Here is a 15,112-nt window from a genome sequence, read left to right as displayed (position 1 = left end):
CTCCTGAAGGCGGGGCGTTAGTGACAGACGCAAAAGAATCACTGGATTCTATTCCGGCCTGATCGAGAACCGACAGATGGATAGCCGTGCCGTGACAGGGTGCGTTGAACATTTCCACTGAGAGGATGGGAGGTAGCCACTGACAACGGTGAAACCCTTGCATACAGCTTGCCATGGAAGGAGCCTTGCGTGCTTGAAGAAGAAGACAGTAGGAAAGCAGAGATTCAGAAGATGGAGCATCTCCAAAACCTCAACCTATTCTCCATTACTGCAAAACAAGTACTTATTTCATGTTCTTTTGCTTTTCACAATCAATCCTGATAATTTCTGATATCCTGACTAAGATTTACAAGATAACCATAGCTTGCTTCAAGCCGACAATCTCCGTGGGATCGACCCTTACTCACGCAAGGTATTACTTGGACGACCCAGTGCACTTGCTGGTTAGTTGTGTGGGATTGCAAAAGTGTGATTGCAATTTCGTGCACCAGAACTCATTGGAGGCCAGTGGACGTCCAGTGAGGCCTTCCTCAGTGGCGTTCACTGCCTCTTCTTCCTCCCAAAATTCGGCCATGTTGATGGCATTGCACTCTCCTTTTGGATTTTCTTCTGTATTGCTTGGAAGAGTACTAGGAGGGAGTTCAGTAATTTTCTTGCTCAGCTGACCCACTTGTCCTTCCAAGTTTCTGATGGAGGACCTTGTTTCAGTCATGAAACTTTGAGTGGTTTTGATTAGATCAGAGACCATGGTTGCTAAGTCAGAGGTATTCTGCTTAGAACTCTCTGTCTGTTGCTGAGAAGATGATGGAAAAGGCTTGCTATTGCTAAACCTGTTTCTTCCACCATTATTATTGTTGAAACCTTGTTGAGGTCTCTGTTGATCCTTCCATGAAAAATTTGGATGATTTCTCCATGAAGGATTATAGGTGTTTCCATAGGGTTCTCCTATGTAGTTCACCTCTTCCATTGAAGGGTTCTCAGGATCATAAGCTTCTTCCTCAGATGAAGCTTCCTTAGTACTGCTTGGTGCATTTTGCATTCCAGACAGACTTTGAGAAATCATATTGACTTGTTGGGTCAATATTTTGTTCTGAGCCAATATGGCATTCAGAGTGTCAATCTCAAGAACTCCTTTCTTCTGACTAGCCCCATTGTTCACAGGATTCCTTTCAGAAGTGTACATGAATTGGTTATTTGCAACCATTTCAATCAGTTCTTGAGCTTCTGTAGGCGTCTTCTTCAGATGAAGAGATCCTCCAGCAGAGCTATCCAAAGACATCTTGGACAGTTCAGAGAGACCATCATAGAAAATACCTATGATGCTCCATTCAGAAAGCATATCAGAAGGACACTTTCTGATTAATTGTTTGTATCTTTCCCAAGCTTCATAGAGGGATTCTCCTTCCTTCTGTCTGAAGGTTTGGACTTCCACTCTAAGCTTACTCAATTTTTGAGGTGGAAAGAACTTTGCCAAGAAGGCATTGACTAGCTTTTCCCAAGAGTCCAGGCTTTCTCTAGGTTGAGAGTCCAACCATGTTCTAGCTCTGTCTCTTACAGCAAAAGGAAATAGCATAAGTCTGTAGACCTCAGGGTCAACCCCATTAGTCTTGACAGTGTCACAGATTTGTAAGAATTCAGCTAAAAACTGATGAGGATCTTCCAATGGAAGTCCATGGAACTTGCAATTCTGTTGCATTAGAGAAACTAATTGAGGCTTAAGCTCAAAGTTGTTTGTTCCAATGGCAGGGATAGAGATGCTTCTCCCATAGAAGTCGGGAGTAGGTGCAGTAAAGTCACCCAGCACCTTCCTTGCATTGTTGGCATTGTTGTTGTTTTTGGCTGCCATGTGTTCTTCTTCTTTGAAGATTTCTGTTAGGTCCTCTACAGAGAGTTGTGCCTTAGCTTCTCTTAGTTTTCTCTTCAAGGTCCTTTCAGGTTCAGGATCAGCCTCAACAAGAATGCTTTTGTCTTTGCTCCTGCTCATATGAAGGAGAAGAGAACAAGAAAATGTGGAATCCTCTATGTCACAGTATAAAGATTCCTTTAGGTGTCAGAGGAAAAGAAAAGTAGAAGACAGAAGTAGAAAATTCGAACTTTATCAAAGAAGATGGAGTTCGAATTTTGCATTAAGGAATAGTGTTAGTTCATAAATAGAAGGATGTGAGAAGAATGGAAGTAATTTTCGAAAATTAAGTAAAGGATTTTGAAAACATTTTTGAAAAACACTAATTGATTTTCGAAAATGAAAGTGGAAAAGAAATCAAGTGATTTTTGAAAAAGATTTTGAAATTAGAAATCAAAAAGATTTGATTGAAAACTATTTTGAAAAAGATGTGGTTAAGAAGATATGATTAGTTTTAAAAAGATGTGATTGAGAAGATATGATTTGAAAAACATTTTAAAAAGATTTGATTTTGAAAATCAATGACTTGGCTATCAAGAAAAGATATGATTCAAATATTAAACCTTTCTCAACAGAAAAGGCAACATACTTGAAATGTTGAATCAAATCATTAATTAATTAGCAAGTATTTTTTTTTAAATAGAAAGAAATTAATTTTGAAAGAGATTTGATTGAAAAGATATGATTTTGAAAAACTTTGAAAACTTTGAAAAAAAACTGATTTGAAAACAAAATCTTCCCTCTTGTGCCATCCTGGCGTTAAACGCCCAGAATGGTGCACATTCTGGCGTTTAACGCCCAAAATACTACCCTTTTGGGCGTTAAATGCCCAGCCAGGTACCCTGGCTGGCGTTTAAACGCCAGTCTGTCCTTCTTCACTGGGCGTTTTGAACGCCCAGCTTTTTCTGTGCAATTCCTCTGCTGTATGTTCTGAATCTTCAATTCTCTGTATTATTGACTTGAAAAGACACAAATTAAAAATATTTTTGGATTTTTAATAATGAGGAATAATCAAAATGCAACTAAAATCAAATAACAATGCATGCAAGACACCAAACTTAGCAGTTTGTAAACTACTGACACTAACAAAATGAGAATGCATATGAGACACACAAAACACTCAAGTCAAGAGAATTTAAAGATTAGAGTAAGAAATCATCAAAAATTACTTGAAGATCCTTAAGACACATGAATGAATGCATGCAATTGACACCAAACTTAACATGAGACACTAGACTCAAACAAGAAATTTTTGGATTATATGATTTTTTGATTTTTTTGTGTTTTTCGAAAATTGAGTGGAAAAAGATATCAAAATTCTTAATGAGAATTCCAGTAATCATGCAATGTTTAGTCTAAGACTCCGGTCCAGGAATTAGACATGGCTTCACAGCCAGCCAAACTTTCAAAGAAAGCTTCGGTCCAAAACACTAGACATGGCCAATGGCCAGCCAAGCCTTAGCAGATCACTGCTCCAAAAGCAAGATTGATAGAAATCAACAAGCTCTTGTGATGATAAGTTGAAACCTCGGTCCAATGAAATTAGACATGGCTTCACAGCCAGCCAGATTTCAACAAATCATCATGAAACTCTAGAATTCATCTTCAAGAATTCTGAAAAAAAATACCTAATCTAAGCAACAAGATGAACCGTCAGTTGTCCAAACTCAAACAATCCCCGGCAACAGCGCCAAAAACTTGGTGCTGTTGCTGGATCAGATATTTGGCACTGATGTTACCGGACCAAAAGCTTGCTCAAAACTTGAACAATCCCCGGCAACGGCGCCAAAAACTTGGTGCGCAAAATTGTGAAGAATACTTTTCACAACTCTCATAATCCCCGGTCATGAACCCCAAAAACTTGGTGTTCAATACCATGGAATTAACACAACTTTGCACAACTAACCAGCAAGTGCACTGGGTCGTCCAAGTAATAAACCTTACGCGAGTAAGGGTCGATCCCACGAAGATTGTTAGTATGAAGCAAGCTATGGTCATCTTGTAAATCTTAGTCAGGCAAACTCAAATGGGTATGGTGATAAACGCATAAAACATAAAGATAAAGATAGAGATACTTATGTAATTCATTGGTGGGAATTTCAGATAAGCGCATGAAGATGCCTTCCCTTCCGTCTCTCTGCTTTCCTACTGTCTTCATCCAATCCTTTTTACTCCTTTCCATGGCAAGCTTAAGCAAGGGTTTCACCGTTGTCAGTGGCTACCTCCCATCCTCTCAGTGGAAATGTTCAACGCACCCTGTCACGGCACGGCTATCCATCTGTCGGTTCTCGATCAGGCCGGAATAGAATCCAGTGATTCTTTTGCGTCTGTCACTAACGCCCCGCCTTCAGGAGTTTGAAGCACGTCACAGTCATTCAATCATTGAATCCTACTCAGAATACCACAGACAAGGTTAGACCTTCCGGATTCTCTTGAATGCCACCATCAGTTCTAGCCTATACCACGAAGACTCTGATCTCACGGAATAGCTGGCTCGTTTGTCAGGCGAGCACTCGGTTGTTAGGCGATAAACCATGCATCGTGTATCAGGAATCCAAGAGATATTCACCCAATCGAAGGTAGAACGGAGGTGGTTGTCAGTCACACGTTCATAGGTGAGAATGATGATGAGTGTCACGGATCATCACATTCATCAAGTTGAAGAACAAGTGATATCTTAGAACAAGAACAAGCGGAATTGAATAGAAGAACAATAGTAATTGCATTAATACTCGAGGTACAGCAGAGCTCCACACCTTAATCTATGGTGTGTAGAAACTCCACCGTTGAAAATACATAAGAACAAGAGTGATCATTGGCTTCGGTCCTAGAGAGGGAACCAGAAGAACCAAGATGAAAATACAATAGTAAAAGGTCCTATATATAGAGAACTAGTAGCCTAGGGTTTACAGAGATGAGTAAATGACATAAAAATCCACTTCCGGGCCCACTTGGTGTGTGCTTGGGCTGAGCATTGAAGCATTTTCGTGTAGAGACTTCTCTTGGAGTTAAACGCCAGCTTTCATGCCAGTTTGGGCGTTTAACTCCCATTCTTGTGCCAGTTCCGGCGTTTAACGCTGGAATTCCTGAGGGTGACTTTAAACGCCAGTTTGGGCCATCAAATCTTGGGCAAAGTATGGACTATTATATATTGCTGGAAAGCCCAGGATGTCTACTTTCCAACGCCGTTGAGAGCGCGCCAATTGGGCTTCTATAGCTCCAGAAAATCCACTTCGAGTGCAGAGAGGTCAGAATCCAACAGCATCTACAGTCCTTTTCAGTCTCTGAATCAGATTTTTGCTCAAGTCCCTCAATTTCAGCCAGAAAATACCTGAAATCACAGAAAAACACACAAACTCATAGTAAAGTCCAGAAAAGTAAATTTTAACTAAAAACTAATAAAAATATACTAAAAACTAACTAGATCATACTAAAAACACACTAAAAACAATGCCAAAAAGCGTACAAATTATCCGCTCATCAAGCATCATCCAAGCTCTTTGCCCAATCCTTTCTACGGGAAATTACCATCCGTTCTAGGATTCTATTTAGCTCTCTGTTAGAGACTTTAGCTTGCCCATTTGTCTGTGGATGATACGGGGTTGCCACTTTGTGGCTAATTCCATATCGGACCATAGCAGAGTAAAGCTGTTTATTGCAGAAATGAGTACCCCCATCACTAATTAGGACTCTGGGAACACCAAATCTGCTGAAGATGTGTTTCTGGAGGAATTTTAGCACGGTCTTAATATCATTAGTGGGTGTAGCAATTGCTTCTACCCACTTAGATACATAGTCCACTGCCACCAGAATGTAAGTGTTTGAGTATGATGGTGGGAACGGACCCATGAAGTCAATCCCCCATACATCAAACAATTCAATCTCTAAGATCCCTTGTTGAGGCATGGCGTATCCATGAGGTACGTTACCAGCTCTTTGGCAGCTGTCACAGTTACGCATAAACTCTCGGGCATCTCTATAGAGAGTAGGCCAGTAGAAGCCATATTGGAGGACCTTAGTGGCTGTTCGCTCACTTCCTAAATGTCCCCCATACTGTGATCCATGGCAGTGCCATAGGATCCTTTGTGCTTCCTCTCTGGGTACACATCTGCGGATCATTCTATCTGCACATCTCTTAAAGAGATATGGCTCATCCCATAGGTAGTACTTGGCATCTGAAATTAATTTCTTTCTTTGCACCCTGCTGTACTCCTGGGGTATGAACCTCACAGCTTTGTAATTTGTAATATCTGCAAACCATGAAGTTTCCTGAATGGCAAAGAGTTGCTCATCTGGGAAAGTCTCAGAGATCTCAGTACACGGGAGGGACGCCCCAGCTACTGGTTCTATTTGGGACAGATGATCAGCTACTTGGTTCTCTGTCCCTTTTCTGTCTCTTATTTCTATATCAAACTCTTGCAGAAGCAACACCCATCTTATGAGCCTGGGTTTTGAATCCTACTTTGTGAGTAAGTACTTAAGAGCAGCATGGTTAGTGTACACAATCACCTTTGATCCTATTAGATAGGATCTAAACTTGTCAATGGCATAGACCACTGCAAGTAACTCTTTTTCGGTGGTTGTGTAATTCTTCTGTGCATCATTTAGAACACGGATGTCGTAATAAATGACATGCAGAAGCTTGTTATGCCTCTGTCCCAACACTGCACCAATGGTATGGTCACTGGCATCACACATTAGTTCGAATGGCAATGTCCAGTCTGGTGCAGAGATGACTAGTGCTGTGACCAGCTTAGCTTTCAAGGTCTCAAATGCCTGCAGACACTGTGTGTCAAACACAAATGGTGTGTCAGCATCTAGCAGGTTGCTCAGAGGTTTTGCAATTTTTGAAAAATCCTTTATAAACCTTCTGTAGAATCTTGCATGCCCCAGAAAGCTTCTGATTGCCTTAACATTGGCAGGTGGGGGTAATTTTTCAATTACTTCTACCTTTGCCTTATCCACCTCTATTCCCTTGCTTGAAATTTTGTGCCCAAGGACAATTCCTTCAGTCACCATAAAGTGACATTTCTCCTAGTTTAAAATCAGGTTAGTCTCTTAGCATCTTTTCAGGACAAGTGCTAGGTGGTTAAGATAGGAGCTGAATGAGTCTCCATATACTGAGAAGTCACCCATGAAGACTTCCAGGAATTTCTCCACCATATCAGAGAAGATGGATAGCATGCATCTCTGAAAGGTTGCAGGAGCATTACACAGACCAAAAGGCATCCTCCTGTAGGCAAACACGCCAGAAGGGCAAGTAAATGCTGTTTTCTCTTGGTCTTGAGGATCTACTGCAATTTGGTTGTAACCTGAATAGCCATCCAAAAAGCAGTAATAATCATGACTAGCTAGTCTTTCTAGCATTTGGTCTATGAATGGTAAAGGAAAATGATCCTTTCTGGTGGCTGTATTGAGCCTTCTATAGTCAATACACATACGCCACCCTGTGACTGTTCTTGTAGGAACCAGTTCATTTTTTTCATTATGAACTACTGTCATGCCTCCCTTCTTGGGGACAACTTGGACAGGGCTCACCCAGGGGCTATCAGAAATAGGATAAATAATCTCATCCTCTAGTAATTTAGTGACCTCTTTCTGCACCACCTCCTTCATGGCTGGATTTAACCGCCTTTGTGGTTGGACCACTGGTTTGGCATTATCCTCCAATAGGATCTTGTGCATGCATCTTGCTGGGCTAATGCCCTTAAGATCACCTATGGACCACCCAAAAGCTGTCTTGTGTGTTCTTAGCACTTGAATCAGTGCTTCCTCTTCCTGTGGATTTAAAGCAGAGCTTATGATTACAGGAAAGGTATCACCTTCTCCCAGAAATGCATATTTCAGGGATGGTGGTAATGGTTTGAGCTCGGGTTTGGGAGGTTTCTCCTCTTCCTGAGGGATTTTCAGAGGTTCTATTATTCTCTCTGATTCCTCCAAATCAGGCTAAACATCTTTAAAGATGTCCTCTAGCTCTGATTCGAGACTCTCAGTCATATTGATCTCTTCCACCAAAGAGTCAATAATGGCAGTGCCCATGCAGTCATTCGATGTGTCTGGATGTTGCATAGCTTTTATAGCATTCGACTTGAACTCATCCTCATTGACTCTCAGGGTTACTTCCCCTTTTTGTACATCAATGAGAGTTCGTCCAGTGGCTAGGAAAGGTCTTCTTAGAATGAGAGTTGCACTCTTGTGCTCCTCCATTTCCAGCACACAAAGTCAGTTGGAAAGGCGAATGGCCCAACCTTGACAATCATGTCCTCAATTATGCCTGATGGATATTTAATGGAGCCATCAGCAAGTTGGAGGCATATCCGGGTTGGTTTGACTTCTTCAGTCAACCCAAGCTTTCTGATAGTGGATGCGGGTATTAGATTGATACTTGCTCCAAGGTCACACAGGGCTGTCTTGGTGCAAGCACCTTCTAATGTGCATGGTATCATAAAGCTTCCTGGATCTTGAAGCTTTTCTGGTAAGCTTTTCAGAATGACTGCACTGCATTCTTCAGTGAGAAACACTTTTTCAGTTTCTCTCCAATCCTTCTTATGACTTAAGATCTCTTTCATGAACTTAGCATAAGAAGGTATTTGCTCAAGTACCTCTGCAAATGGAATCTTTATTTCAAGAGTCCTTAAATAGTCTGCAAAGCGGGCAAATTGCTTATCCTGTTCCGCTTGGCGGAGTTTCTGAGGATAAGGCATCTTGGCTTTATATTCATCAACCTTAGTTGCTGCAGGTTTATTCCTCACAGAGGTGGTTGGAGAAGCCTTTTTAGAGGGGCTACTAAGCACTCTCAGGTGTCTGATTCCCCATTGGCGTTTGAACGCCAGGATTTGGTGAAGAATGGGCATTTAACGCCAACTTTTCCCCCTTTTCTGGCGTTTGAACGCCAGAACTGGGCAGGGAATGGGCGTTTAACGCCAGCTTTCCCCCCTTTTCTGGCGTTTGGACGCCAAGAGTATTCCTCTCTGGGCTCTTACTGTCCTCAGAGGGATTTTGGACAGTGGTTTGGTTATCCTCTGTCAATTGTTCCTTTATTGGCTTCTTGCTACTTTGAGTAGTGTTATTCAAGGTCTTCCCACTCCTCAGTTGAACTGCTTGGCATTCTTCTGTTATCTATTTAGATAACTGCTGTTTTTCCTGATTCAACTGTGATTCTAAGTTCTTGTTAACAATTTTAGTTTCTTGGAGCATCTCTTTAAATTCTACTAACTGTTTTGTCATCAGGTGTAATTGCTGATTAAGCTCAACCATCTATTCTTGAGGATTAGGATCAGTGGCTCCTGCCATAACTTCTTCTTTTATAGAGAACTCATTGCTAGAGTACAAATATTGATTTCTAGCAACAGTGTCTATAAACTCTTGAGCCTCTTCAATCGTCTTCCTCATATGTATAGATCCACCAGATGAGTGGTCTAGAGACATCTTAGCTTTTCTGTAAGCCCATAGTAGAAGATGTCTAACTGTACCCACTATGAAAACATTTCAGAGGGGCATTTTCTTAGCATACCTATATACCTCTCCCAGACATTATAAAGGGATTCATTATCCTCTTGTTTAAAGCCTTGGATGTCCAGCCTTAGCTATGTCATTCTTTTTGGAGGGTAAAATTGATTCAGGAATTTGTCTGATAACTGTTTCCATGTCTTTATGCTTGCTGTAGGTTGGTTATTCAACCACCTCTTAGCTTGATCTTTTACAGCAAATGGAAACAGTAATAGTCTGTAGACATCCTGATCCACCTCTTTATCACATACTGTGTCAGCAATTTGTAAGAATTGTGCCAGAAACTCAGTAGGTTCTTCCTGTGGAAGACCGGAATACTGGCAATTTTGCTGCACCATGATAATGAGTTGAGGATTTAGCTCAAAGCTGCTTGCTTTAATGGGAGGTATACAGATGCTACTCCCATATGCAGTTGTAGTGGGGTTAGCATATGACCCCAGAGTCCTTCTGGACTGTTCAATTCCACTTAGATCCATGATGGAGAAAGGGAATATGATATGAATTCACAAGTAAAGTAAAAAATTTTTTAGTCGAAAATATAAAATAAAATCAATGGAAAATAAAAAAATTCGAAAACCAAAATAGAATAAAATCAAAGCAAATTGAAAACTAAATTAAAAAGATTTTGAAATTAGCAATTAAAAAGATATGATTGAAAATTTGTTTTGAAAAAGATTTGATTGTTTTTTTTTTTTTTTGAAATGAGGAGAGAGAAAAACAACAAGAGCATGCAATTGACACCAAACTTGAAATATGAAACTACACTCAAATAAAAGACTCTAAACCAACAAAAATAAAATAGTCCTAATCTAAGCACCAAGATAAACCGTTAGTTGTCCAAACTCGAACAATCCCTGGGCAACGGTGCCAAAAACTTGGTGCACGAAATTGCAATCACACTTTTGCAATCCCGCACAACTAACCAGCAAGTGCACTGGGTCGTCCAAGTAATACCTTACGTGAGTAAGGGTCGATCCCACGGAGATTTTTGGCTTGAAGCAAGCTATGGTTATCTTGTAACTCTTAGTCAGGATATCAATAATTATAAGGATTGATTGTAAAAAGTAAAAGAACATGAACTAAGTACTTGTTTTGTAGTAATGGAGAACAGGTTGAGGTTTTGGAGATGCTCTATCTTTTGAACCTCTGCTTTCCTACTGTCTTCTTCTTCAAGCACGCAAGACTCCTTCCATGGCAAGCTGTACGTAGGGTTTCACCGTTGTCAATGGCTACCTCCCATCCTCTCAGTGAAAATGTTCAACGCGCTCTGTCACAGCACGGCTAATCATCTGTCGGTTCTCAATCGGGTTGGAATAGAATCCAGTGATTCTTTTACGTCTGTCACTAACGCCCAGCCCTCAGGAGTTTGAAGCTCGTCACAGTCATTCAATCCTTGAATCCTAGTCAGAATACCACAGACAAGGTTTAGACCTTCCGGATTCTCTTGAATGCTGCCATCAATTCTAGCTTATACCACGAAGATTCTGATTAAGGAAGCCAAGAGATATCTACTCAATCTAAGGTAGAACGGAGGTGGTTGTCAGGCACACGTTCATAGGTGGGAATGATGATGAGTGTCACGGATCATCATATTCATCAGGTTTAGGAACAAGTGATATCTTAGAATAGAAGCAAGCATGATTGAATGAAAAATAGTAGTAATTGCATTAATCCATCAAGACACAGCAGAGCTCCTCACCCCCAACCATGGGGTTTAGAGACTCATGTTGTAGAAGATACAATGAGAAACGTGTAAAGTGTCATGAGGTACAGATACAATATCAAAAAGTCCTATTAATAGTGAACTAGTAACCTAGGGTATACAGAAATGAGTAAATGACGTAAAAATCCACTTCCGGGGTCCACTTGGTGTGTGCTTGGGCTGAGCATTGAAGCTTTCATGTGTAGAGACTTTTTTTGGAGTTAAACACCAGCTTTTATGCCAATTTGGGCGTTTAACTCCAATTTTTATGCCAGTTCCGGCGTTAAACGCTGGGAATTCTGAAGATGATTTGCAATGCCGGTTTGGGCCATCAAATCTCGGGCAAAGTATGGACGATTATACATTTCTGGAAAGCCCAGGATGTCTACTTTCCAACGCCGTTGAGAGTGAGCCAATTGGGCTTCTGTAGCTCCAGCAAATCCACTTCGAGTGCAGGGAGGTCAGAATCCAACAGCATCTGTAGTCCTTTTCAGCCTCTGAATCAGATTTTTGCTCAGGACCCTCAATTTCAGCCAGAAAATACCTGAAATCTCAGAAAAGTACACAAACTCATAGTAAAGTCCAGAAAAGTGAATTTTAACTAAAAACTAATAAAAAATATAATAAAAACTAACTAAAATATACTAAAAACATACTAAAAACAATGTCAAAAAACGTATAAATTATCCGCTCATCAAAAAGCAAGATAAGATTGTAAGAAAAGTAAATCTACAACTACTAATTGCAAGGAATCAACAACAGCAATTCAAATCAACAATAAAGGAACATGAAACATAAATTGCATTAAAAAAGAAATAGAAGAAACAAGAGTGCATCAACATAAAAGTAAACAACTACAAGGAATAAAGTACAAAACTAGAGAGATGAAAGGTAGGTGTTCCGGGGGGTTACCTGAAACTATAGGTCGATCTTGGTTGAGATCTTCTGTGTTGGTTAGAACGACGTGTCCGGCAGGTGTATAGTGGCCGGAGCTGATGTGTCCGACTTGTGGAACTGTGAGTGCTGCTGATCCTTTGTCACCGAAGGGTGGGGGTACCTGCAAGGGACTCGGATGCTTAAGTTAGCAAGGGTATTAAACAGGTATTGAGTAGAATCAGAATGTGTATTATACCTGGGTGCTCCAGTGTATTTATAATGGTGAGATGTGGCCTTCTGTGGATAAGATAAGTTAGTTATCTTATCTTATCTTTATCTTATCTTCAAGTGAGGTCATCTTATCTTCAAGGGAACCGCCCTTCTCTCTATAGGCTTGGGCTGCCTTAGGATTTGGGGCGTGTTCCTCTATTTGGGCCCTTTGTTTGGGCTTTCCCGTGACTTGACCGAGCTCTTTGAGAAGAGGTCGGATTGTCCTGACCTGAAGAGGTCAGTCGCTTTGTCATGTAGAACATCCCGGGTCGGACAGCTTGACCCAGGGTATGAACAGTGCCCCTGCTTGAGCTCGGTCTTCTTTTTGAGGTCGAGTCCTTGACTTCGGTCCTTCTTTGGTGAAGCCGAACTCAAGCATTTTGTTGATTCTTTTGTAGCAGCTTTGAATGTAGAATGTTTCCTCTAAAAGGCGCGCGCTTTTATATCGGCGCTTTTTTGGGAACGTGCGAGGGTTTAATGCCTTCTTTAATTTGAGAATTAATTGCCCCGTTTCCCTTTGGCTCTTTACTTTGATTTTGAAAACCCAGAAATGGTTTCTCTCCTTTGGCCTTTTCGTAACTTCTTTTCTCCGCTCTCTTTGCTTTCTGTTTTTTCATTTGCGCTTCTGCTTTCTCTTGGAGTTTTTGCAGTTTTCGCGTTTTCTCTCTGCGACATTGCTCTTGTTCTCGTTTTTGCTTGTGAGAGGGTGTCCCAGATTTCGTCTTCCCTCTTCAATTTCTTTAAAGCTTGCTGGTCTTTCCAGGTTGGTACTAGCTTTCTTGTAGCTTCGTTTTCAATTTTTTGGTGAAGCTTTGATTTTGCATGTTTGAAAGTTTGAATCTTTTTGTGGTCTTGTATTTGCTTGTCACTGTGACATGTTTTTCCCATCTTTCCCTTATGTATTCTCTTGGCTTTTCCGTTGAGGCTTTCTAGGGTTTTATTGTCGCTTTTGGTTTTTTCCTGCCTGATACTTAATAAAAATCTGCGTCTGTTCCTCGCTTTGTTTGGAGATTTGCTTTTTGTCTGATCTTGAAAAAGGTTGCATCTTTAGTGGTCTCTGCTTGTAGTAAAATGTAATGATTTTTTGTGTTTTTCTTTGAAGAAAGGTGTTTGCTGTTTTGAGTTTCTTTTTGAGACATGCTGGGATGCAAGCTTGTAGATTTTTTCTGGAAACCTTGCTTTGTTACTGCCTCCAAAGGATGCCCTAGGACTTTGGTTTGAGTCTTGGGGTTTTCCTTTTCTTTGTTTCATCGCCTGAGAAGTATTGACCGAGTTGTTTTCTCCCTTTGTCCGAGATGTTTGTAGTAACCCCATCTTCTTTTCTTACTTGTAGGATTAGTTGGCCTCATGTCTTCTTGTAATAACATTGTAGAGATGTCTTTCAGAGTTCCCGAGGGGATGTCCGATTGGATGGACTCCCTTGTTTTGTTGTGTGTTTCTGTTGTGAATGATGAGTTTTGCATAGAGCTGAGGAAGCACCATAGGATTTGTGGTAACAATGCCCGTGAGGAGGATTATGAGCTTGTTGCTCCTGATTCTGACGAGAAAGTTTGTTTTCCGACTTCTGTTGAGGGGGAGCGTCCCTTTTTTTATGCTTATGAATACTTCTTCAGTCAGTTGAACGTTACTTTTCCTTTTATTGCTTTCGAGACCGACCTGTTGTGGTCGTGTAACATTGCCCCATCCCAGCTTCACCCAAATTCCTGGGGTTTTATTAAAATTTTTCAGCTTCTCTGCCGAGAATTAGATGTAACACCCTCTCAAACTCTTTTCTTTTATTTGTTTGTTTCCGCCAAGCTTGGCGGTTCTTCAAAAAAGAAAGCTTCCTGGGTTTCCTTCAGGTCCGCCCAGGGCCATAAAGTTTTTGTTATGTATGACGAGTCCTTTAAGGACTTCAAGAATTACTTCTTTAAGGTTCATGCTGTCGAGGGGGCCCGCCCCTTTTTTCTTGATGAAAATGATGAGCCTTCTTTCCCTCTAGAGTGGCAGAAGGATGTAAGAGTGTCTCGCTATACCTGGGAGATGCTTGATGATGTTGAATACGCCTTTGTTGTTGTTCTTGAGGATCTCTGGGGGAAACCACCCCATCTTGATACAAAAAGGTTTTTGAATGACCCATCCTTGGTTCGGACTGTTTTAGGTACTTGTCTGACTTGTTTCTATACTTGTTTCCCTTTTCTTCCTTTTATCGAGATTGTAACTCTTTGTTGTGGCTGATTTTGTATTTGCAGAGATGTCAAAGAACAATGACCCCATGAAGGCCTTTAAAAAGGCGAAGAAGGCAACTGCTGCTCTAAACATCTCGGCCAAGGTGGTCGGAGAGGGGTCTTCTCAGGCCCCCGTGAAGCCTCCTATGCCGAGTTCTCTTGGGCCGAGGAAAGCAATTCCCACTCCTCGATTTCGCCGGGTCGATCCTCCACAGACTTCTGGCACTGCTTCTGGTGCTCCTCCTAGTAAGAAGCAAAAAACAACTGAGCCTTTCAACCTTGATGCGCCTGACTTTGATCCGATTGAGTTCGTAGACCAACAAATCGGTCCTTATGGTGCCCTCTCTATGGATGATGTCTCACTTCTTCAGCATTTTGATTTTGTGACTCGAAGTGGTATCAAATTAGCACACATGGGAGCGGCTCTGTATTGAACTGCACAAAGTCTTCCTCTCCATGCCATCAAAGCTTTTATGGAGGAGGCCAAACGGGAGTTTGATCGGATAAAAGGTTTGAAGGAGGAGCTCGAGTTGAAGGTGGCCAAGTTGGAAAAATATCTGGCGAATGAGAAAGCGAGTTCCCTCTCTTTGGCTACCTCTGTGAGGCTGGCTGAGGACACGGCACTGAGGCATAAGGATAGCTATG

At 41.2% G+C, this 15,112-nt stretch overlaps 1 non-coding gene across 1 annotated transcript; it reads left to right on the top strand.

Annotated features, from left to right (window-relative positions):
• The first annotated feature begins 1,333 nt into the window (after window positions 1-1,333).
• Window positions 1,334-1,441, top strand: LOC112704468 (small nucleolar RNA R71). The gene has a single exon (XR_003155092.1). It is a non-coding gene; the product is annotated as a small nucleolar RNA R71 (small nucleolar RNA).
• Window positions 1,442-15,112: the final 13,671 nt, after the last annotated feature.

Source organism: Arachis hypogaea, chromosome 7 (genome assembly GCF_003086295.3).
Source record: "Arachis hypogaea cultivar Tifrunner chromosome 7, arahy.Tifrunner.gnm2.J5K5, whole genome shotgun sequence".
Classification (NCBI taxonomy): Eukaryota; Viridiplantae; Streptophyta; class Magnoliopsida; order Fabales; family Fabaceae; genus Arachis; species Arachis hypogaea.
Note: the sequence above shows the minus strand (reverse complement) of the source record. Positions and strands in the feature narration are given on the sequence as shown.